Genomic DNA, 23,629 nt, shown 5'->3' with positions numbered 1-23,629 from the left:
AGCAGGTAACATAATTTCTCTGATCTGGTTTGTCTGTTAAACTGGGCTAAATTAGAGCCATTCTCAAGCCACTCTGATACATGGTACACAGAAAGCAGCCATGCGTTATGTAGCCATAGAGGTGCATTCCTGAAGTGTCCTCAGCATCACCTTGGCCCGGCAATAAAGCACTGACTCTCTCCCTCCACCTCGTCTACCGTCGTGGACTCAGGTTGTTCTAGCAGTAACGGCAGTCATTACTGAGGCTTAACGACATGGTATTCTCTGCTCTAAATACTGCAAGAGTATTACCACAAGAGGTAGAGGCTACTATTTTCATCATCCGCAATTTGCAGATGAGGAATCTGAAGCATTAGAAATGTAGATAACTGGGCCAAGTTCGCACAGGTCCTAGGTGGCCCAGACTCCAATACAGGCAATCAGGAATACGAATCCAAGAGCTGTTTCACCAAAGCAGGTTGCCTCGTGTGGGGAATCTGGCTCCCCCTTGGCCGCCTAGGAGGACAGCACTTCCAGGGCACGCCTTCAGGGTGGCAGGATGAGGCCCCCCTGGGGTCTCCATGGGTCCCAGGAGGTGTTCAGAAGTGATGATATGACAGAGAGGTACAAGGGGAACCATTCGGCCAAGGATGGAATATGAGCCATACCCAAAAGGGCCAGTGAGACCCGAGCTGGATCACAGGCCAGTAGGAGCTGGACAGTGGCCTGGCCAGGCACCAGGGGCAGCACCTCCACGGAAGCCAACCAAGACCCGAGAGGTGGTCCAGGGTCCACACGCCGCTCAGAAGCCCCCTCTACACACTGCCGTCAGCAGCTCCCCCCGCGGCACCATCTCCATCTGGGGAGATGAAGAGGGAAGGAGCTGAACCTGAAAAACTGGATATCACATGGAAGGGGTGATCTGAGCCGAGGGCAACTAGTCAGACCAGGGAAAGCAAGGGAGTGTTCACTGGAAGGTCTGTTTCCGGCTGAGCAGGGGGTGGGGGTGGGGAGGAATATGCTGATAAGCAAGGTTCAATACCTTCAGTGCAAACTTAAAGCTGCGCTTTACTCACACTTCGTGGTCTCGTGTGAGCGCACGGCTGACCTGCCACCTGAGAAGGTCTCGCTTGGTGCCCCCGAGGACGCTATGAAGGTGTGAGGCGCAAAGACGTAAATGGGCAGCAAGGGACCACACTGGAGGTCGAATGACCCACAGGTCCTCGCTCACTGGGTCCAGAGATGATGTCATGGGGAGTCTCCTCCAGGAGGACACGGTGAGGGACCCTCTGACGCTGAGTTCAGACGTCAAGATGCCCAGCATAGCACACCCATGCCCGCCCCCTCCGCCCCGCCCTGGAGCACTTTCTCTCCATCTCTGGGTTCAAATAGCGCTTTCAAGCCCAAGCACTCACTCCACTTCCATGAGAGGTTCTCATATTCTCACACTCCTCTGTGATGGCGTGAAAAGTCACTGTGGCCATGTCTAAACGTCAATTTACCACCAAATTTGCGATGCTTAGAATTGTGCCTTCCAAAGTAAGAGTTCCAGTAAAAACCAAGTTTGGGCGTCTTACCTGAAAACGCTGTGATCTCAACACGATTCAGGAAACCAGAAAACTTTCAGCAAGTGTGGCTTTTCTGAAAGAGTAGCTTCAAATGCTCCTCGTGCACCTAAAACACCATTTATTGTTCAGATAAACTTTGCGGGCTATTACGCTGATTAAACAAAGAAGCTTTCCTAGAGTCACAAGCACATTACATAACATATGCATTGTCCATCGTAGACAGTAGGCTTTAAGGTAAATACATATGGACTCAAGGGAACAGCGTATCTTTCTGCTCCTGGTTTGACTTAGTAAAAACTGAGGAGCTTTACGAAGCATTAATGCAAGGCGTTTCCAGGGATGAGGGCTGAGATTATATTAGAGCAAGTCTATCTGGTGAGCGGCACGATTTTTTCTCCACATGGCAAAGCTTCTGAGACACAATAGAAAAGAACAGTAAGATACAAATCTAAGAGGATGTCCTTTTACCAAGTGGAAATTAAAGTGAGGCTGGCCGGGTATCGTGTCACACCACTTTATTTGAATTTGGAAATTAATATGTGCCTGACTTTACCTTTTTCCTCCTGTTAATCACTAGGAAAAAAATTAATACATTTGGCAAAGGGAAATGCACATTCCAGGTTTACAGTTGTAATCACTGTGGGATCTGTGTTGTTAATGGTCTAGGAGTCCCTATTTGAATTCTCCATTTTTCACATGAACCAAATAACTCTGTGATAATAAACTTTGCCTTCAATTTGGAGAGTCACTTCTTCCTGCAAAAAGGTGGGGGTCTCCCTGTGAATACAACTCAGATGGCTGTATTCTTTTCTTATATCCAATACATAATAAGCAGAACCATCTCTTTGCTGCTTAATTTGGTATTTCCATGAGGGCTAAGTGAACATTCCAGCAGAAACTGTTGGTAGTTTTCTGTAATATGTCATTTTGAATTGAAAACTAATATGCTTCATTGGTTTCACTTGGTGAATTTCCATATATTCCATATGCTTATAGACACCTGAATTCTGCATCTTACACATAACTTCGGTATCACTGGAAAGATTTCAGTGCATTTTTATTGTTTAAGTGGGAAGCTGTTTGCAAGCCTGGCTTTCAAGTCAATGTTTTCATTTGGGAACAGAAGGTGTAAAAGTGAAAATATGTCTCACTCTTTCCTTAAAATGGGACCTAAAAATGTTTTCTAAGAATGCAACATGCAGATTTGCATGTGATTTCTCTTGGATCATCTAAGGAGGCGTCCAGCAAAAAGCAAACTAATACCTGATAACATACCAGAGAGTATGGTCACGTGGGTCTATATTGATTAAACTATCAGGGCTCATAGGGGAAAAAAAGGTGCCCAGAGCTTTCTTATTTGTGTCCTTTTTCTCTCCCCAGAGAAATAAATATTAATCTCTATTGCTAAACCAGAAGCAAAAGAAGCAATCAATTTTGGAAGGGTAGGACCAGTAAAAGTGGAAATAATCCAGCACTGTGTCTCAAGAATTCTAAACACAGGTTTTTAAAAAATTATTTGAGTGATATACATCCTAGTTCAACACGTAAAGCTTCAATAAAAGCTGTTTCCCTGCAAGCAGCAATGTATTCAGCATCAGACCTTCATTTGACTTGGGGCACCCACGAAGATGAGCTGGAGTTTGATCCACTATCACATTTCTACAAGAAGAGGGCAACCAACCCAACGTCTGGAGCTTGATAACTTTACAAGAAGATGACAGCTGCCCCTCAGGTCTTGGGAAGCCAGTGTCCATGTGCATAGGTTAGTGCATTTTCAGAATTCCCCTCTGCACCGTAACTATGACATTTCCAGCAATTTACAGTGGATCTTTAACCTGACAATTTGGGAAGTCTGTGTGCTGCAAATGGATTAAAATATGACAGTAAAGCTGTCCACTGCTGTCCAGGAAAATGCTGGCACAATCTCTTACAAAGAAAGCCACGATCGTCCAGATATATTGACTCTGCACTTTCCCGTCTCCCTGGACATGGTCACCCAGTGAACCATGGACTCCTGGCTCCCCAGGGCTTCTGGCGGGGGGTGGGGGGGGGCGGCAGTTCCCTACGGACAGATCCCACCACACTGCCACTGTTGAATCCATTTCTCTTCTGTCTTGAAATTCAAAATGAAGCTTCAATGGAATTAGCTCAAGTTATTCCATAGCTACTCACAAAGAGTTCTCTACTAAGCATTTGCTAGGGCTGCCATAACAGTGGACCACAGACTGGGGCAGGGGGGCTTAAACAGAAGAAATTTATTTTCTCACCTTTCTGGAGTCTGTAAGTTCAAGATAGTGGTGTTGACAGCACTGGTTCCTTCTAAGGCCTCTCTCCTCGTCCTTTAGATGGCTGTCTCTTCTCCCCATGTCTTCCCTCTGAGCATGTGTCTGTGTCTAATCTCTTCCTATAAAGACACCAGCCACATTGGATGAGCGCCCATCCACATGACCTCATTTAACTTAAACACCTCTTTAAATGTCCCATCTCCAAATATAGTCACATTCTGAGGTCCTGGGGGTTAGGATGTCAACATATAATTTAGTGGGGAACACAATTCAATCCATCATAGTTCTCATGTTCTGATCACTGATGAACTGAAGCAAAAGCAAAACAGCCTATTAATAAATAATTCCTGAGCATCGGGGGGACCCCCGAGCTTGAGCAGGTGCTGAGGTTGGGCAGTTATGATATCTAGCCCTGCCCTTGGGGAGCTTCTGGTTAGCAGACAGCAGATGTCTCACATAAAGGAAATTCAAAGATGAAATCTGGGTGAAGACCACCTTGAAATGAAAGTTTTATTCACAAAACTTTGTCCTTGGACATTTTCACTTCTGTCCATTAAAAAAGGCATTCTTTTCTTTCTTTTCAGAGGCAACATTCAAGAGAAAGCAAGAATAGAATCTAACCCTGACATGATCCAGCCTGCCTTTGTGTGTGAGTCAGAAGTGCTGTTGTTTCTGGTTGAAATATTCAAAATAGGTGAAAATGTACAACAGACACGATCACGACGACAAGGATTCAATGGTCCTCTTTCCGCGTGAAGGCTATCAGGGTCTCAGATGTTACAGGAAGTGATTTTCTATTAAAGCCCAGTTTTTGTTACTTTCCTTTTCCCAGTGTTTGGCTTTCTACCATATAATGGGAAATTAGTAGAAACACATTGAAAACATCATTGTGAACAGGTGCGTGATTCAAGCGGGTGAAGTTTAAGTGACAGCTGAAGCGTGAAAGCGAATACTAGCAGATAAATGTGTGTGTAATTTTAGAGTTAATAATTATGTTGCATAATTTTCTTTGGAAGAAGGGTTCATAATAACATTTTCTAAAAGTGCCAAGCAAAGTAATTACACACTTGGCAAGCCATAAAAACTAAACAACTTGGCAAATGCCTCATTAGCCAAGTTCTCAGGTCAATGCAAGGTTTTATTTTATTTAGAGCAGGAGATTTTTTTTTTAAATAGGTCTTACTTTTTCATTTTATGTTATTTTCTTATTTTATTTATTTCATCATTTTTCTTGTAATTATGACTTTACTTACTAATACAATGTTTTAAAATGTGATTCTTTCTTAAAAATCAACATGTTAAAAGTGAGGCGGACACTCCATTCATGGACCTCAAATGGAATGGATTCTAACAAAGACAAGAAACCACCACTTTGGTTCCTGTTCACAAAGAGCTGGAGTTGTTATTTCCATTTCCATGGAGGCAGGACCTCACCATTTTCGTATAATGACGTTTTGGCAGGAATTTAGCTAACAGCTAAGGAAATCATTTTGAGGACAAAGACATAATTTTGAGAGTTTATCCATATTTCTGGAAAGTATTGACAGTAGTCCTACTTTCGGAGTTATATTACTGGAAGGTCCTGAGAATGTTGAAGTTTAAGTAAATGATTCTTTGTACAAATTATAGGGATCTACCAACCCCTTTTCATGAGGCGTCCATTTATACTGGAACACTTGCTAATCAATTCCAGCTGGGAGCCAATTAAGGCATAAGCCTGGGAACACAGCCCAAATGGACCAGGCAGGGGGATGATTCAGATGGGTCTGGTTATCCTTCTTTTATTGATTCAGTTGGTTACTTACGAAGAGTGTTCTCATAGGCTTAAATCTATTTTTAAATAAATGTGATGCATTTATTTAAATTTCTTACCAATGCCAAATTAATTAAAACCACACATAATACCACTACTTAAAATATGTGAAATAATAAATAAAAGTCAAGGCCACACACATGCAATCCATTCCCCAAAAGACAGTAATTCTTTACGCATGATCATAACTCGCCTTCTAGTTTCTTCTGAGGTTTTATGCAATCTAGTCCATTCTTTAAAAATATATATAAGCTTATGATACATGTTGGATTGCAACTTGCTTGTATCGCTTAGCACAGTAATTTAGAAAAATGTACATGCCAATTCACAAAGATTCTTCTTCTTAACGTGTATATATAGAATTTTGTTCTTGGGCAAATCATAACTTGTTCAGCTATACCTTATTGATGGACATTCATGGTGTATCCATTTTATGCATTTAATACTACAAAAAAATCATTCGTGTATGTATCTTTGCCTACTTAAACGTTATTTCTGTAACTTAGATGCCAAAAGTACATGTGTACATTTTAATTGTGATATATTTAGCCAAATCACTCTTCAGGAAGGTTGAGCCAATTTATAGTCCTGTCAACAGTATATGAAAGCACCCGTGTCTCCACCACTCCACCATCTCTGAATGTTATTGATCTCATTTTGTAAGCAATAAAGGTATTCAATTGATGCTTTATCTTGCATTTATGTAATTATTAGTGACGTGTAGAATCTTTCCATGGCTATATTTAGTTTGGTAAGCAATAAAGGTATTCAATTGATGCTTTATCTTGCATTTATGTAATTATTAGTGACGTGTAGAATCTTTCCATGGCTATATTTAGTTTGGTTCCATTTCCTGGTCAAAATAAATGGAAAAATAGGTTTTTCTAAGATTGAAATGATCATTATTAATACTATATTGATCATGATGATTAACAATACTAGCTAACAGCTAATCATCATGTTCTACGTTTTATCACTGAATTGTCATCAATGCTTACTCATTTACTTCTTCAATAACTATTAATTTCACATCTACTCTGCACCAGGCTGTGTAGTAAAGATGAAATGATGGAAGCAGGCCCAGAGCTTCATGGGAGTAGATGCTCCATCCCCTTCGTGTTATAGGTGAGTAAACAGTAAACAGGTGTGCAGGAATGTACTCAATGGTACACGGCTAGCAAGTTGGAAAGTCAGCTATCAGAAACCAAGTTTTCAACATCCACATTCTAAAATAGATATGAACTACCACTTTTATTTTTCCACTGCAAAAACATTTTGTAGTCACTAGGTAGTCCCCCAGCCAGAATTAAATCAAAACTAAGCCCCAAAGTCTTCTGTGGGTTGGGTTGGTCTCTTACTAAGACAATTTTTACTATTATATTTCTATTCATCTCATCACTACGTTAACCATGCCTTGGTTCCTGCAAGTACAATATGAACTATAGCAAATTCCTATTATAATAGCAAAAAGCACCAATAGGTGACCTCTGAAAATCATGTTTGAAAACAGATAAGTGCATTTAAGTATAATTGATTGCACAAGTAACAATGCCCAAAGTGATTACACAGTCTAGTACTTACAAAAGTAATTCCACTTCAGAAAATCAAAATTAATTTGTACACTTCTGATGCACTTTTAAGACTGTTGACATTTTATTGTAGTGCTTCTAATGAAATGAAAATTATTAATAATTGTTCCTACTTGAGTGTGACAAATGTCATTTGGCTGGAAAGGCAGAAGCACCACCACGCATTGCCAAATTAGAATGCAGTTGAAAGTTGGGGATGGATATTGATATTCAAAATGGTTTTAGGCCTCTGTATTACTTTAACCACCAGCAGCTGATGGGCCATATATCCTGAAATGGATGTGTATGGATGTCTACAGAATTCTCTCCTCCTCTTTAACGGCCAGTCAATTCTATTGGCAAAGGACCACACAGAATATGTGTGTAAATCATGCTGACACACCTGCAGTCTGAGGGAGGTCACTAAGCCAGATGGACAGGGACGTGGCAGGAAAAAGCCTCCCTTCTGTGCAACCAGCATCAATGATCCTGTTGGCTCTTCTGCAAGATATATTAGGGTAATGACTGTTCCAATCACAGGCACCCAGTGACAAATGAAGACTCATCGGCATTCATTGTGCACTTATACGAAATTAGTCATTTTCAAAGGAAAATAAGCCAGGGGTTCACAGATGGGCTTTTTACATAAACAAATAAAATAAAAATTAAATTAAAGTTAGCTTCCATGCCCTGGCTATTGTGGACTCTTTTTGAATTCTGGTTTTCTCAGGGTATATGCCCAGTAGTGGGATTGCTGGGTCGTATGGTAGCTCTATTTTTAGTTTTTTAAGGAACCTCCATACTGTTCTCCATAGTGGCTGTATCAATTTACATTCCCACCAACAGTGCAAGAGGGTTCCCTTTTCTCCACACCCTCTCCAGCATTTACTGTTTGCAGATTTTTTGATGATGGCCATTCTGACTGGTGTGAGGTGACACCTCATTGTAGTTTTGATTTGCATTTCTCTAATGATTAGTGATGTTGAGCATCCTTTCATGTGTTTGTTGGCAATCTGTATATCTTCTTTGGAGAAATGGCTATTTAGGCCTTCTGCCCACTTTTGGATGGGGTTGCTTGTTTTTTTGATATTGAGTTGCATGAGCTGCATGTATATTTTGGAGGTTAATCCTCTGTCATTTCCTTCATTTGCAAATATTTTCTCCCATTATGAGCTTTTCTCCCATTGTCTTCTCGTCTTGTTTATGATTTCCTTTGCTATGCAAATGCTTTTAAGTTTCATTAGGTCCCATCTGTTTATTTTTGGTTTTATTTCCATTTCTCTAGGAGGTGAGTCAAAAAGGAACTTGCTGTGATTTATCTCATACAGTGTTCTGCCTATCTTTTCCTCTAAGGGTTTTACAGTGTCTGGCCTTACATATAGGTCTTTAATTCATTTTGAGCTTATTTTTGTGTATGGTGTTAGGAAGTGTTCTAATTTCATTCTTTGCCATGTAGCTGTCCAGTTTTCCCAGCACCACTTATTGAAGAGGCTGTCTTTTCTCCATTGTATACTCTTGCCTCCTTTATCAAAGATAAGGTGACCCTATGTGCATGGGTTTATCTCTGGGCTTTCTATCCTGTTCCATTCATCTATATTTCTGTTTTTGTGCCAGTACCATACTGTCTTGATTACTGTAGCTTTGTAGTAGAGTCTGAAGTCAGGGAGCCTGACTCCTCCAGCTCTGTTTTTCTTTCTCAATATTGCTTTGGTTATTCGGGGTCTTTTGTGTTTCCATACAAATTGTGAAAATTTTTGTTCTAGTTCTGTGAAAAATGTCACTAGTAGTTTGATTGGGATTCCACTGAATCTGTAGATTGTTTTGGGTAGTATAGTCATTTTCACAATGTTGATTCTTCCAATCCAAGAACATGGTATATCTCTCCATCTGTTTGTATCATCTTTAATTTCTTTCATTAGTGTCTTATCGTTTTCTGCATACAGGTCTTTTGTCTCCTTAGGGAGGTTTATTCCTAGGTATTTTATTCTTTTTGTTGCAATGGTAAATGGGAGTGTTTCCTTAATTTCTCTTTCAGACTTTTCATCATTAGTGTATAGGAGTGCAAGAGATTTCTGTGCATTAAGTTTGTGTCCTGCTCCTTTACCAAATTCATTGATTGGCTCTAGTAGTTTTCTGGTAGCATCTTTAGGATTCTCTATGTATAGTATCATGTCATCTGCAAACAGTGACAGTTTTACTTCTTCTTTTCCAATTTGGATTCCTTTTATTTCTTTTTCTTCTCTGATTGCTGTGGCTAAAACTTCCAAAACTATGTTGAATAATAGTGGTGAAAGTGGGAAACCTTGTCTTGTTCCTGATCTTAATGGAAATGGTTTCAGTTTTTCACCACTGAGAACAATGTTGGCTGTGGGTTTATCATATATGGCCTTTATTATGTTGAGGTAAGTTCCCTCTATGCCTACTTTCTGGAGGGTTTTTATCATACATGGGTGTTGAATTTTGTCGAAGGCTTTTTCTGCATCTATTGAGATGATCATATGGTTTTTCTCCTTCAATTTGTTAATATGGTGTATCATGTTGATTGATTTGCATATATTGAAGAATGCTTGCATTCCTGGGATAAACCCCACGTGATCATGGTGTATGATCCTCTTAATGGGCTGTTGGATTCTGTTTGCTTGTATTTTTTTGAGGATTTTTGCATCTATGTTCATCAGAGATATTGGCCTGTAATTTTCTTTTTTTATGACATCTCTGTCTGGTTTTTGTATCAGGGTGATGGTGGACTCACAGAATGAGTTTGGGAGTGTTCCTCCCTCTGCTATATTTTGGAAGAGTTTGAGAAGGATGGGTGTTAGCTCTTCTCTAAATGTTTGATAGAATTCACCTGTGAAGCCATCTAGTCCTGGGCTTTTGTTTGTTGGAAGATTTTTAATCACAGTTTCAATTTCCATGTTTGTGATTGGTCTGTTTATATTTTCTATTTCCACCTGGTTCAGTCTCAGAAGGTTGTGCTTTTCTAAGAATGTGTCCATTTCTTCCAGGTTGTCTATTTTATTGGCATAGAGTTACTTGTAGTAATCTCTCATGATCCTTTGTACTTCTGTAGTGTCAGTTGTTACTTTTCCTTTTTCATTTCTAATTCTATTGATTTGAGTCTTCTCCCTTTTTTTCTTGATGAGTGTGGCTAATGGTTTATCCATTTTGTTTATCTTCTCGAAGAACCAGCTTTAGTTTTATTGATCTTTGCTATCGTTTCCTTCATTTCTTTTTCATTTATATCTGATCTGATCTTTACAATTTCTTTCCTTCTGTTAACTTTGGGGATATTTTGTTCTTCTTTCTCTAGTTGCTTTAGGTGTAAGGTTAGATTGTTTATTTGAGATTTTTCTTGTTTCTTGAGGTAGGATTGTATTGCTATAAACTTCCCTCTTAGAACTGCTTTTGCTGCATCCCATAGTTTTTGGGTCATCGTGTTTTCATTGTCATTTGTCTCTAGGTATTTTTTGATTTCCTCTTTGATTTCTTCAGTGATCTCTTGGTTATTTAGTAGTGTATTGTTTAGCCTCCATGTGTTTGTATTTTTTACAGATTTTTCCCTGTAATTTCTATCTATTCTCAGAATCACATAATTTTAAAGCTGTAGAATCTGATGAATTCCAACCCATGTTGGCATGGTCACCACGGGGTACTCCTAACCTTTAACTGGGAAACAGGAGGCCCTGACACCTCCTGGAAGGATGGGCCTTGAATTAGGCAACTCAGGTCAAGAGCAGGAAGCCCCATGTTGTTAAGAGGCCAGTTCTGAACACAAACATACGGACTCAAAGGCAGGGGCAGAGGTGCACTGTCGCCCCTGAGGGCCCCGTTATTTTATGTGTCCTGTCCTAAGAGCATTTCTCACTGGAGTGTCCAGTCCAAGACCTTCCAAACACCCTCTGATCTACTAGGTGTCCTGCTGATCACAGGCATTAGGTACGTCTCCTGCTGAGACAGACCGTGGATGCACACATACTAATCTGCTGGCTGTTGATGGCTAGAGGGCCTTTGCCAGTGGACTTCACCTTGACACAGACACAACCTTCCAAATTCTACTCGGCAGGACGTTCTGTCTTCAAGACAGAGGTCGAGTCCCATGAAGGCCTGGGGAATCCACAGCGTCAGGAAAAAATATGTTGCCCCCACTCCCGCATCCATCATTTAAAAATTTAAACAATAGACCTGCCAACTAGGGTGAAGGAAGTCCATCAAAAATTTGATTTTCCCATAAGTAAGACTTTCTGCTTTTATGATATAGAAACAGCTTTTAAAGCACTTTTCCGCCAACCCCCCCCTTTCTCCATTGGGCTGGTAGCCCAGGCAGGGGTAGCCTGTCCATTGACAATTCCAGCCCGAAGCCTGAGCCTGAACATCAGGAATAAGGAAAAGCAGGCAGGCGCTGCAACGGTTTGGCTGACGATCTCAGTTTCCCCAAATGTGACTGTGGTTGTTATGTTAACAGAATGTGACTGTTGTCGTTATGCTAACATTGGGCTCCCAGGGCCCCCCTGGCCTGCCTTCAGCGACTCATAAACTAGCCTTCTTGCAGCAGAACGGCTGTGGTCAGGAGGGCTGTGGTCAGTGACACGCCCCTTGCCATCGTGTGAGACTCAGGAGACCCGAGTGGCTCAGAATCTTCCTTCTGACTTTGGATCCCAAGGCTGCCGTTTGCCCTGGGCACGCCCGGGCAACTAGCCTCTCCGACTCTCGACTTCCAGATTCGTAAAGTGTGGATTTGAAAGTTAGGGTGACCACGCATCCTGTTGTCCAAGCTGGGACACTTTCAAGAACAGAAAGGCGGTGAGGTATAATTATGCCACGCAACCGGAAGTGGGACCACTGCAGGAAAACCAGGCCATATGGCCATTCTAATAATAACCACACAGCCCCTTCCTCGAGGGTCGCTGCAAGTACCCGATGGCGTGGCAGAACGGGTGAAAGCGAATGGTTCACGGTGCACGTGAATAACACGTAATTATCACCAGTGTTTTTGTTGTCACACCATTAAATGCCAAATAGGCATCTTGTTTTCTTAGCTGTCCTGTCGTAGCAAGCAGGAAGAAAAGTCGTGGGGGAAACGTCTTTACGTAGTGGCAAAACCAAAGTTTGCCCCATTATTAACACAGGGCCTGTGTCTGATTTATGGAAGCTGAGACTGGAAAGAGCAAATCATCTGTTCCAGAGGAAGTGCGTTTGGGGTTCAGGGCTCATCTGCCGCGTCCACATCCTGGTCTCCTTAGCAACGCATCTTTCAACCCAAGGTCTCCATCCTTGGTGGCCTTGCCCATGGCGGGATGTGGCAGGCAGCATGTTTCCCTGGGCTGGGTTCTGACCAAAGTCAGATCTCAGCCTGGAAATCTTTTGAGCTAGGAGTAACAGATGGAGAGCAGGGTGCCAGAATCACTCCTTTTCACCTTATTTTTAGTTTGCCAATCGATCCCATCGGGAATAACCGAGGGCCGCGGCAATCTCGCAGCCCCCATTCAGGCTCAGCTAGACACTGAATTCCCCTACGAAGGCAAATTCTGTCTGCTTGATGCTAAACGTTCAGCTTTCTTTCAGGAGCTGCTCTTCTATGAGTTTACCTCTAAATAAATGTGTTCCTGTAAATGTTCCTTTATGTTGTACAATATATGTAACTGTACACAACTGTGTACAATGTTACAACAGGACACAGTTATCCAATATTTGGCAAGCGACTCTTGTGCCGAGGAGCCCACTGATGTCCTGTGTGGTCAGGAGGTGAACTGCTGTGAGAAACGGCATCCATCCAGGGCTCAGAGGGATAACTGCCCAGGTGAGAACTGCAGCATGGGGACGATGACAGCTGTGGCTCAGTACAGAACCCTGGGCCCTCTTTCTTTCTGATGAACCCCAGTGTGGCCTGAGACAGTGAGGTATCAAGAAGAAAAGGACCAAGAAGAAAAGGAAAGTCACAGATGTGTGTGCTGCCTCCGCTGCGGATGAGCTGCTGATACAACAAAAGCAATTACCTGGAGAACGAGCAGGCAGGCAGACAGCGTTTACTGAAGCGGTTACAATCAGTCTCTGCTACTCACACTGAATCCAGGGAACCCTTGGCCAAAACCAGTGGTGATGAAAGCGCACCCAGTGACTTTGGACCGAAAAAAGTCAGATTTTCCAGGATCTCCTTTATGATCCCAGGAAACCTCCTGAACTCTCTAAGCCTCAGTTTCTTTATCTGTAATTTAGGCATATTAGCACTTACTTGATGAGGCGTGTGTGATCATTAAATGGTATGATAATATGTGAAATCACGTTGTGATTGGCAAATATTTGTTGTCATAATTTTCTGCTGCACAGATGGAGGAGAGGTTCAGAATGTGTTTTTTTCAACTAGAAAGGGAAATGGCTTCCCCAGTTTGAAATCTCTCCGTGTCTCTGTCTTCCCCTCCCTCTCCTCCTCCCCTGTCTAAACACAAATCTGGGCTGTGAACAGCTGTGCTTCCCAGGAGAAAAGCCATGACTGGCCTGGCATCTCGTTTGTCTCACGTTCCTGGAGAAGCTTCCCCACACACCCTCCTGCTTGGCAACTCCTGGTTCTGAGAGGCTAATTAATTAGGAAGGAAACAGGTTATCAGAAGACAGCCACAGATACCATCACCTGAATCTAATCTTGCTCCTGGTTTTAGACGGACTCATTCCTTTTTAAGCATGTAGTTTTAAAGGTTAATAATGTTGGCTTTGAGGCATGAATAATAATCCATTATTAGCAAAACAAAAAAGAGATTTGGTGTTCCTGTAGTAACACTTGTTCTGAATTTCTTTTTCCCCAAATTGGGAACACAAGTGGGGTGTTTTTTGGGAACTTCAAAAACACCAATTTGCCAGTGATCCCATCAAGTCTCATTTTGCTTACAGGATTAACGAAACAGACGCTTTTGTCCTTGTTGTCTAATTAACTTTGTCATTTACTGAATTCAGGAATTCCCTAGTCAAAATGAAAGACCTTTTCCTAGTTATTATTAAACCATGATGCTAATCTCCATTTCAACACAATTAATCTTTACTCAAATTTAATTTTATTTTAAAGTAAAAGAAGTCAGGGTCTGAATTGTCTTTAAAGCAAATGACTGTTCTTAGATATGAAGGTGTTGCTTGCAAAATGCAAGCTACATTATTTCCATGTTAAACTCCTGTTCTAAAAGGAGAACTCATTTAAATTAGAATAAAGCATCTGCCAGGAAGAGTCTTCAACTACAAGTATAATACACATACATACTTCCTGAATTCGTTCCTGAGAGTTGAACTACCCCCCAAATACAAGGTCAGAACACATCGCCAATGAATAGACAATCCTTTAGTAATGAGATATGAAAACAGACGGCCCCTTCAGGATGGACAGATACGGGGCTTTTCCTGGCTTCAGTGGGTCTCCTCCTGCTACTTTATAAAGTTTTACTGGAATGCAGCCACACCGTGTGTTTAAGTGATGTCTGTGTTCACTTTGGCACAATAACTGTGACAGATGAGCAGTTTCGATGGAGACCACATGGCCCCCCAGATCACAGCAGAGGCTAAACAGAAACTCGTGGCATTGCTACACTTGAGTTCAAAACCTTATTCAAATGTGTTCACTATATTCAGTTAAAAAAAAAACAGACTCACCCCAAACACACACAAACACACACGTGCAAACTGAAATTTAGAGTATCCACTCAGTAACAAATACAACACTGCGGACTACTCTTCCTAAGTAATGTTTCTCTGTGACAACACACACGTGCATCGTCGCACCTGTGGCTCAGAGGATCTCCCGTCAGCGTGCATTTCTCTTTATTGACTCATTTTATCCTACAAAACTGACACAAACTTCATATTAATCTGTCTCCAAAGGATCAAAATGCTCTAATAAATGTGTTTGTTCCTTTAGGTCTGGGAAGAAATGAAACGGTTAGTTAAACATTCTGTGACATTGAGTGAAAGCCTCTCGTTCCCTCTGACTCGGGTCCCAGCTGGATGAATCCAGGGGGCCCATAAAGGAACCTACGGCACACTTTCTTAATGGCCAATTAGGGCCCGCTTTCCGAAAGCAAATAAATAAGGAAGATGTGGAGTGGAATCTGAGGTTTCATTAGTTGGCGAAATTCTCAGTGGGGTTGTGTACCTTGTATATAGATTATGGCAAAAATCCACTGCTGGGGGAAAATGTAACAGGGTAGAGGCAGAGACGGAGGAACGAAACAATCTCGTTTTTCCTGGAAGGAGGTGAGGACTCACAGATGGGAAAGGGCCTTTCATCTAGACCCAGAATCCTCTGGGGAGCTCGTTAAAGCGCATCTTCCTGGACCAGACCCCAGGAGACTCCTATGCCCTCTGCTGCTGACTCAGCTCTCTTCATATCTGCGCCTTGCTTGCAGAACACCTTGACAGGTACAATGTGCTCCAGCAGGCCTGCTGCTGGTTCCTCTGATCAGTCGCCACAGCCTCGGGCCTCATTCTAGCCGCTGGGATTGGATGCGGCCCTTTCTGCTAATTATGGAGCCCATGTGCCCAGCCTTCCAAATGACACTTGGGGGGTTCTCCACTGAAAGCCAATGGCAGTGCCTTCCTTTGGACAAACCACAGTCAAAAGGTTCTGGCACCTGTGTCCATCGTTGCTTAGAGGACAGGTGTGAATTAACCTGCTCTCGGGCGGAAATCTTGAAGGTGATGTCGGGTTTCAGAGCACTCCTGTCTTAAGTCACAGATCCTGGGTTCTCTGATGTCTTCCCTCTCCGTGGTCACCCACCTCTTGTCACTCGCTTGTGCTCAGTCTACCTGTCATCCTGTCCCCTCTGTCTTCTCTGTTATGGAAAATAACATCTCTATGAGCACAGCCTTCTTCCTGGTCCTCCAGGGAGCCCTTGGGGATGTTCCCTCCGCTGAACAGATGCCTTCCAAGCCTGGGCTCTTTTCTCCCTCTGACAAGTGCAAATGCCTGTGGGACTGAGCAGGCTCCCAGAGCTTCCCAGCTCCTCACAGGACAACAAAGAGCGTTCCCGGACTCAATCTCCACTGAGGTCACCCTGCCCATACTGTCTGGTGACCGAGGACATGCTTTCCCCCCCCCCCCCCATCAATCTCTGAAGAACACTACAAAATGAACTGAGGGATGTGTTTCCAGGAGCAAATGAACGACGAAGGAGAGGCACGTCTGGCCATATTACATTTAGGATTTTCAGGATTCAGACATGGTGACCAAATATCTGACTTCAGGACGGCTCTGTTACAAGGCACCCCATTTATCTGCCCCTATTTTGCCATGTTCTGGAAAGTTCTATAGCTTGTTCTTCTCCACCTACCTCTGTATTCACAATGTAAACCTCATCTCTAGGAGCTTATTAGTCATTCACATCCATGAGTGCTTTCCCTCACTGCCTTGAGATCTTGCCCTTTGAAACAAGAGTCTCCCCTACCCCAAACCTTCCATTAGAAGGTAGAATTAAGTGGGTCTCTACGTGCGGTCTAACCACTGAAAAGGTGATAACTGCCAGAAGTTGGGGTCCCCAGAAAACAGGATGCGAGGTGGAGATCTGTCCTTAGCGGGTTCACTGGGGAGTGGTCTCAGGAACAACCTGAGAGGAGGGGACGAGGAATAGGCACAGGGAGAAGGTGAACCCCAAGGGGACACGGGACCCAGGCTGCTGGGAAGGGGTGGGTCTTGGGCGAGGTGGCGGCCGTGGGCAGGGGCCGTGTCCAGAGAGGGACAGAGCTGTGAGGCATCCATAGGCACCCACAAGCCCTGCAATGGGCGGGGGGCTGAGGGCCTCGGTCCTGATGGGAGGATCTGGGCCACGTGCCATGTCATCTATGCATTCTCCTTTCACATTACAGAAGCACTGGATTCCTTTTTGTCTCAAAGCTCAGATTTTGCAGAAATGAAGACAATGTATTTCCTCTCCTTAATGACATATTCTCAAAAGTCAACCGTATCCAACCACTTCTCCCCACCTTGGTCTGAGCGGCCATTGTCTGCCCCTGGACATTTCCTGAATTGTTCCCATGCTCTGATGTCTGTCCTGTTCTGGTCTGTTCACCACTCAGCAGTTAGACCAACGTCAGCCCTCTTCTCAGGACCCCCCAGGGGCTGCTCGTCTTGCCGAATGAGAAATGAACCCCCCGCCAGCCGTGGTCCACACACCCTGAGTAACCTGGCTGCCGACCACCTCTCGGCCCTCCTGCGGCATCTCCCTTCCTCCAGCTGCCGCACTGGCCTACTCGTGGGTCTTCTGACCTCCCGGCCTTTGCACGCATGTCCCCCTTTCTGAGGAATCTTGTCCCAGGTGTGTGTGGCTCCTTCAGGCTTCTGCTCCTTTGTTTCCCTTCACAGCAGTTCTCCCCTTGGCCTCATTCTGTTCTGTGTGTATTGAGTTGTGTGTTTACCTGCCCTCACGACACTAAACGTAAGCTCCGCGAGACAGTGACTCGGAGTGTTTCAATGGATGAAAAAATGAATTTCACTTCTTCACACAGAATCGGCCCCTCCGCAGAGTGGCTGCATAGCAAGGTGCAAGAACACACTTTCAGGGGCCACTTATTGTCTTTTTCTCCTTTCTGAAAGTTCCCTTAATGAATCTTAGCACGTCGAGAAAGTCTTGGGGGAAACTGATCCTGGAGTCAACCTCTCTCATCCTCAGGGAAGCAGACCCGGCCTAACGTGGTGGCATTTTTGGTGCCCATGAGCCACAGAGACAGGGGCTCACCAAGCAATTCACTGGGACAAAGGCGGGCAGTGGAGCCCAGGCCGCCCTGCGTCTGGGGACACTGCTTGCAGAAGCCCCACTTGGTTTGCAGGCACTGCTCCTGCCTCGAGATCAGCCCAGCAGCCCAGCCCCTGCCACTCCAGCAGCCCAGCAGGCGCCATCATCCCTAATGGTCCCTTGCGGCCCTCGGCACCTTTGCGTCTGACGGCCTGGAAAGCAAACAGGATAGCTCTTCTGAAGTCTTCTTAGTGGAGCCAGCAAGGCGCTAACTGGCCCCAGCCTCAGGTTCCGGGTTGTCTAGCGATCATGGAAACTGCTCCCTTGATGGGGGCCTAGGAAACGTCCTCAGAGGACATGCGATGACCCCGTCCTGCTCTTTCCGGCTGCCCTTCCAGCCAAGGCGGGAGGACAAGCACAGGGTGGCCCACAGTGAGACCCTCTGTGGACACTCGAAGGGGAGGGCGAGTTGGGCCGCTCAGCGTCGTTATCCCAGGAGGTGAGCTCACGAGCCGACCGTGCCCTCGGCCTCTCCTCTTCCAGAAGAGTTGCTCAGATCCCCTCACTCACTCCTTCAAGTACAGACAGTGGGTGTGCAGGCACCACGCACAGGCGTCCTCTAAGTCTTCACCCGACGCCACACACGTGCACCTAGTTTGCTCTCACCTTCCTCCTTGTCTGAGACTCCGGCTTTCCTGTCAACGGAGAAGGGAATGGAGCCTCTTCTCCTCCGTATCCAGCAGCTGGTTCTGGGAAGGAAACAGCTTCATCCACGCCCAGTCCCTCCAGCTCATCCACTCCAGGTAGGGTAGCATTTGCCCACTTGAACCGTGCCCTGGGACCAGACTTAAAGTGACTGTTCCAAAATATGCCCAGAAGTGTTCAGTGCACAGTCTTTGAGGCACTGGGGTCGGAAGCAAACTAGCCTCTGTGTGTTGGGGTATGTGATGCTGTGGATACACGCGTGCAAGGCTATGACGCAGTTAGAAGTAACAGACTAGATGCGCATGCAGAGCACAGATGGTTTTAAAATGTTGTGTTGATTGAAAGATGTGGGAAACAGAACGAGAGTGAGAGCACAATGCCACATCACAACGACCCTCTGCATTTTATAAGGATACATGTGTATTTTACGGACAAGCATCTATCACATCTGAGTGAGTCCTGAAAGGGAGAAGACAGATAGAGGTGGGGCTCTTGGGCAATGGCGGGGGCGGGGGAGGGACTTTCACAATGGATAAAGATGATGTGCTATGAGATGGAGTCTGATAAACCCAACTCTACGTCTAAGGAAAAACATAAAGGAAGGAAGGGAGGGAAGAAAGGAGGCGGGGGTGGACGACAATGAGGCTGCTTCGTTCAAAACTAGCTCCCTTAGTCCCAACCTAAGGGGACGTCCCCCCATGCCAGGGCGACGTGGGGCGCCTCTGCTCACTGACAGGCACACCCATCCGGGGAAGCAGCCCAGCCTCTGCTCTCAGCCACTCTTCCTTGTAAAGCGTGTGCACCTGCCCAACTGCCCGGAGAGCCCTCAGCCTCCTGGGGTGAGAAGACAGCTCCTTATTTGCTCGGGATCCTTGCTTACCCTATCCTTTCAGAACAAGGGCGCAGTAAACATTTACTAAGTGGAACACAATCCACAAAATGACACCGGAACCTGAATAAACATGCGTGAACTGACTGAGAACAGAAGGCAAGCTCAGGGCGAGGTTTAAAAACAAAGACCCAAACAGTTGAAGGTAAACTGGAGCAGCGGTCCCGAGCCTTTTTGGCGCCAGGGACCAGTTTCGTGGAAGACAACTTTTCCACAAACGGGGTGGGGGACGTTCAGGCGGCGATGCGAGCGGTGGGGAGCGCCGGGGAGCGGCAGATGAAGCCTCTCACCTCCCGCCGCGCGGCCCAGTTCCTAACAGGCCGAGGACCAGTAGCGGCCTGCGGCCCAGGGGTTGGGGGCTCCTGAACTGGAGGATTCGGGGAGACGCTCCTCCTGCGTGGGCAGCTCGGAGGGGGTCACTGAGGTTGAGTCCTGGTGACCACACCTCCCCTGGCCCTCTCTACAGACCTCAGGGAGACCCCCGGCTCGGGCACGCTTTCACAGACTGCCGCCTCCCCAGCTGGAATGGATGGGGCTGTGTCTTCAGACCCAGAAGCGGGTGCCGGACCCTCCCCTTCTCACCCCAGGCACAGGCACAGGCCGGCTCCAGGGGCAGTGGCAGAGGCTGATGACTCAGCAAGTGTGGGTCGGGAAAGGACTCATGTTCAGAGCGACACTGAGAATAAACACCTCCAGAAGGTCCCAGCCACTTCCCACCTGTCCTCTGCACTCCCCGGGGGGCACAGGAGGAGCTTATCACACACACTGCTCAGAGGCACCATGCTGCACTCCCACTTTGCTGTGAGGTCACAGGCTCCCAACAGCCGTGATGTCCCCAGGAGATGATTTTGAAGTCTGTGGGGGCATTTTGGTCCTAGTTCCATCGTACTGAGCATGTAAATATTGAATACCTATTATTTTATTAATATTATGCTCTTCTATTCTCCCCTATGCCACAGGTAGGGCTTTATAGTGAACTTAAAAAAATATATGTAATAGATAGTGTGTGTTACTTATGGATTTCATTTCAGGATGAAGAGGAGGCATTACCAAACGTTTGCTTACAGAAAGACTCTTTCACAATCAAGGACTATGTCTAAAAACTCTGGCAAGAGCAAAGCCGGTCAGAGGAGGGCAGAAGCCACTGCTCACTGAGCTCCAGCCACGACGGCCTTGCCTTACCTGGAAGACGATGTCTGCTTCCTGCCTCGGAGCCTTTGCACGCTCATTCCCGTCACCTGCAGTTCAATTCCTCCTGATATTCAAATGGTTGACCTCCTTTCTCTGCACTCAGGTCTCAGCTCAAGTGGCCCTTCTCTGCCTGCACTGTCTGCTAGGTCTTCCTTCCCATTTATTCCCCAGCAGTGGCCCCACCTGGTTTCCTTCCTGGCATCTCCTATGAGCTAAAATTTTGTGACTGATTCATTTGCCTTCTTGTTTATTGTTGCCTTCCAAGTCTAGAGTGAAAACTCCACAGGGGCAAAGGTGCTTTCAGTCTGGTTCATAAATGGATCCCCAGTCATCAGAACCAAGTCTGTTAAACATGCACTTTTAAACTGAGGATAAAAACACTCCTTTTTCCATGGGGTTGTTATCAGATTGCATGAGATGATAGAAACCACGGTTTTTTTGTGCACGCGCCCTTTCCTGTGCTCTGTGGGCTCTGCACCACTCATTCCACCGCAGCAGCCCAGTGAAGTACCAGTAGTGTGACACCCATTTTGCAGATGAGGGCGCTGATGCACAAAGAGGGTGAGCACCTCGCCTGAGGTCACAGAGCCAGCAAGTGATGACAGGGGGACTTGAGCCTGAGATGGGCTGTTGAGCCCGAGTGTTTGCACCACACTAGGGTATCTGATGCAGAGTCGGTCACATACGTGGCGGCTCCAAGGGCAATGATGACGAAGACGACAGGGATGAGAACTGTAATGCTGACAACTGGCTCAGCCCTGCCTGCAACCCAGCGTTGCCTCGTCTGGGCAGAGAGGCAGGCTCCCGGCCCAAGTTACTGGGGAAGGATTAGCACCCCGTTCCCCACAGGTGTGGGGATCTCCGGAACTCCACGTGGTCTTGACTCCAGTAAGGAGAGGTGGGATCACACGTCTTCTTCCAGTGAGAGTGGCTTCCCGGGAGGAGAGCTGGCTGTCCACTCTCTCTGCCTCTGTCCTAGTATGCATCGGGATGAACTTGGTGGATAGAGACAGTTGCAAGAATGAGGGATGCGGGCTTGTTCCTGGAAGAAGCGATGCATGCTATATTTTAGAAGGCTCTGGACGTCTCCGTGCTTCCAGGGCATGGAGTGTCAGGAGGACAGAGCTGGGCTGCTGTGGACTCTCTGAACCTAACCGCTGGCTGATGCCAGATACGGGCTTTGCTCTAGGATGCCTACTGCAGGCACATCTCGGAGTGGGCCCCAGGGTGGTCTTCCTTCATAGGAATGGGGAGCTGTTCGATGGGCATGGCGATTTAGTTATGCAAGATGAACAGGTCCTAGAGATTGGCTGTACACCACGGGGACTGAAGTTAACAACAGCGTCGTGCACTTAAACATTCGTTCAACTCATCTCGTGTTAAGCATTCTTAACACACACGCGCGCGCACACACACACACACACACACACACGCACGCACACAAAACTTGGAGGTTCTGGATATGTTTGTTACCTTGACTGTGATGAGAGGACCACGCAGGCATGCATATGTCCAAACTCATTAAACTGTATCCATTAAATGTGCAGTGTTTTTTGTACCTCAATTATACCTCAACAAATCTGTTTAAAAAAGAAGAGAAAAAACTTCCCTAACTCTCTAAATGGGGGCTACCATTGGCAGGTGGTCTGAAGTGGGTCTGGCTCTCCCCAACTTCCACAAATATACAAAATGCCACCATATCGTCTACTTTAAGTAAAATTAAACCTAATTCTCAGACACTGCTCAAGGTGATGCCTGTATTTTTGAACGTGTAAAGCAAAACCATTTGAATTTCTGCAAGAGTTTATGCTTAAATCACAAGGCACAGGCTCCGGAGGGACTGCCTCTCAGCAGGCCACCACCTGGGAAGTGACACAACTGGCTCCAAGGAAAGAGGGGGCTGGTCTTTGTGCAACTTCAATGTGTGCGGGACACGCCACACGTCATCCAGGAATCCTCACTCGCCACGAGTGCACAATCGTCCCCTCCTGAGGATGGGGACACCGAGGTCTGACTAGTCAAAGGACTTGTCCAAGATCTCCCGCCACTGAGTGTGACCCAGATCTGAGGACCCCAAAGCCCCCCTCAGCAGCCTCCTGAAGACCTCTGTCTGCGTGTGCTCATCTTCCCTGCCCAGGGACCAGCTCTTCCAGCAGAGGATGGCCCAGCCATTTGTCAACTTTGCCCATTTTTCTCCTTTGCAATCCCTGCATCCCAGGGATTTCACCTGACAAAACTGCCCAGCTCCAGAAATGATGCTGCCTCACGTGTTTAGAGGCTGTGATGTTCCCCACAGTCTCAAGCCTAGACTCCTGACTGGCTTGGAGAGCTGCTCACGGCAGGATGATTTACTGAGATACTATTTTGTGTTTTGTTCCCCACGTTTCCCATTCCTCATTCCAAGGTGGTGGCCAGACCTCTGAACTCTGTGTCCTCACAGAAGTCTCATGATTTAAGGCCAGACGCAAGTTACTCCTATACCCTCTTTTCCTGCATGTTATGAAAGCCAAGCACTGTTTATAAACCCGAATGCCTTCACCTAAAGAAAGGGAAGCTTTTTCTGAAGGGCCGTCTCTCTCTTTAGGACAGCACTGGCAAATTATCCATCATACCTAGCATGTGTTGCTTTTACTGATTTAAGTCTCATGTTCATTCATTCATTCCTTCATCAAATACCTATTAAATGTTACTATTAGCCAACCACTACTCTATTCAGGAATAGGGGGTGGGGCAGCTCTCTTTGAACCAGTCTATCACCTTCCAAAATTTCTATGACCTAAACTCTGTTCAACACAGTCATTCACTATGGCATTCCCACACCTCACTGTAGGCTGTGGATGGTTTGTGATTACTGAAAATCTCAAGCAGACATACAGATGATTTTTGAATGGGAAAAACAAATTTAGAAAAAAACAAATTTATGAAATA

The 23,629-nt window shown here is 45.4% G+C and overlaps 1 long non-coding RNA gene across 1 annotated transcript in view; it reads right to left on the bottom strand.

Annotated features, from left to right (window-relative positions):
- Window positions 1-3,932: 3,932 nt before the first annotated feature.
- The window catches only part of LOC141276623 (uncharacterized), a 119,234-nt gene continuing 99,537 nt past the window's right edge, over window positions 3,933-23,629 (bottom strand). Inside the window, exons 2-3 of the long non-coding RNA XR_012326521.1 lie at window positions 7,617-7,714; window positions 3,933-3,951 (exon numbers count right to left, since the gene is read on the bottom strand). This is a non-coding gene — a long non-coding RNA (uncharacterized lncRNA). The remainder of the gene's footprint in view (window positions 3,952-7,616; window positions 7,715-23,629) is intronic.

This window comes from Tursiops truncatus, chromosome 15 (genome assembly GCF_011762595.2).
Source record: "Tursiops truncatus isolate mTurTru1 chromosome 15, mTurTru1.mat.Y, whole genome shotgun sequence".
NCBI classification, from domain to species: Eukaryota; Metazoa; Chordata; class Mammalia; order Artiodactyla; family Delphinidae; genus Tursiops; species Tursiops truncatus.
Note: the sequence above shows the minus strand (reverse complement) of the source record. Positions and strands in the feature narration are given on the sequence as shown.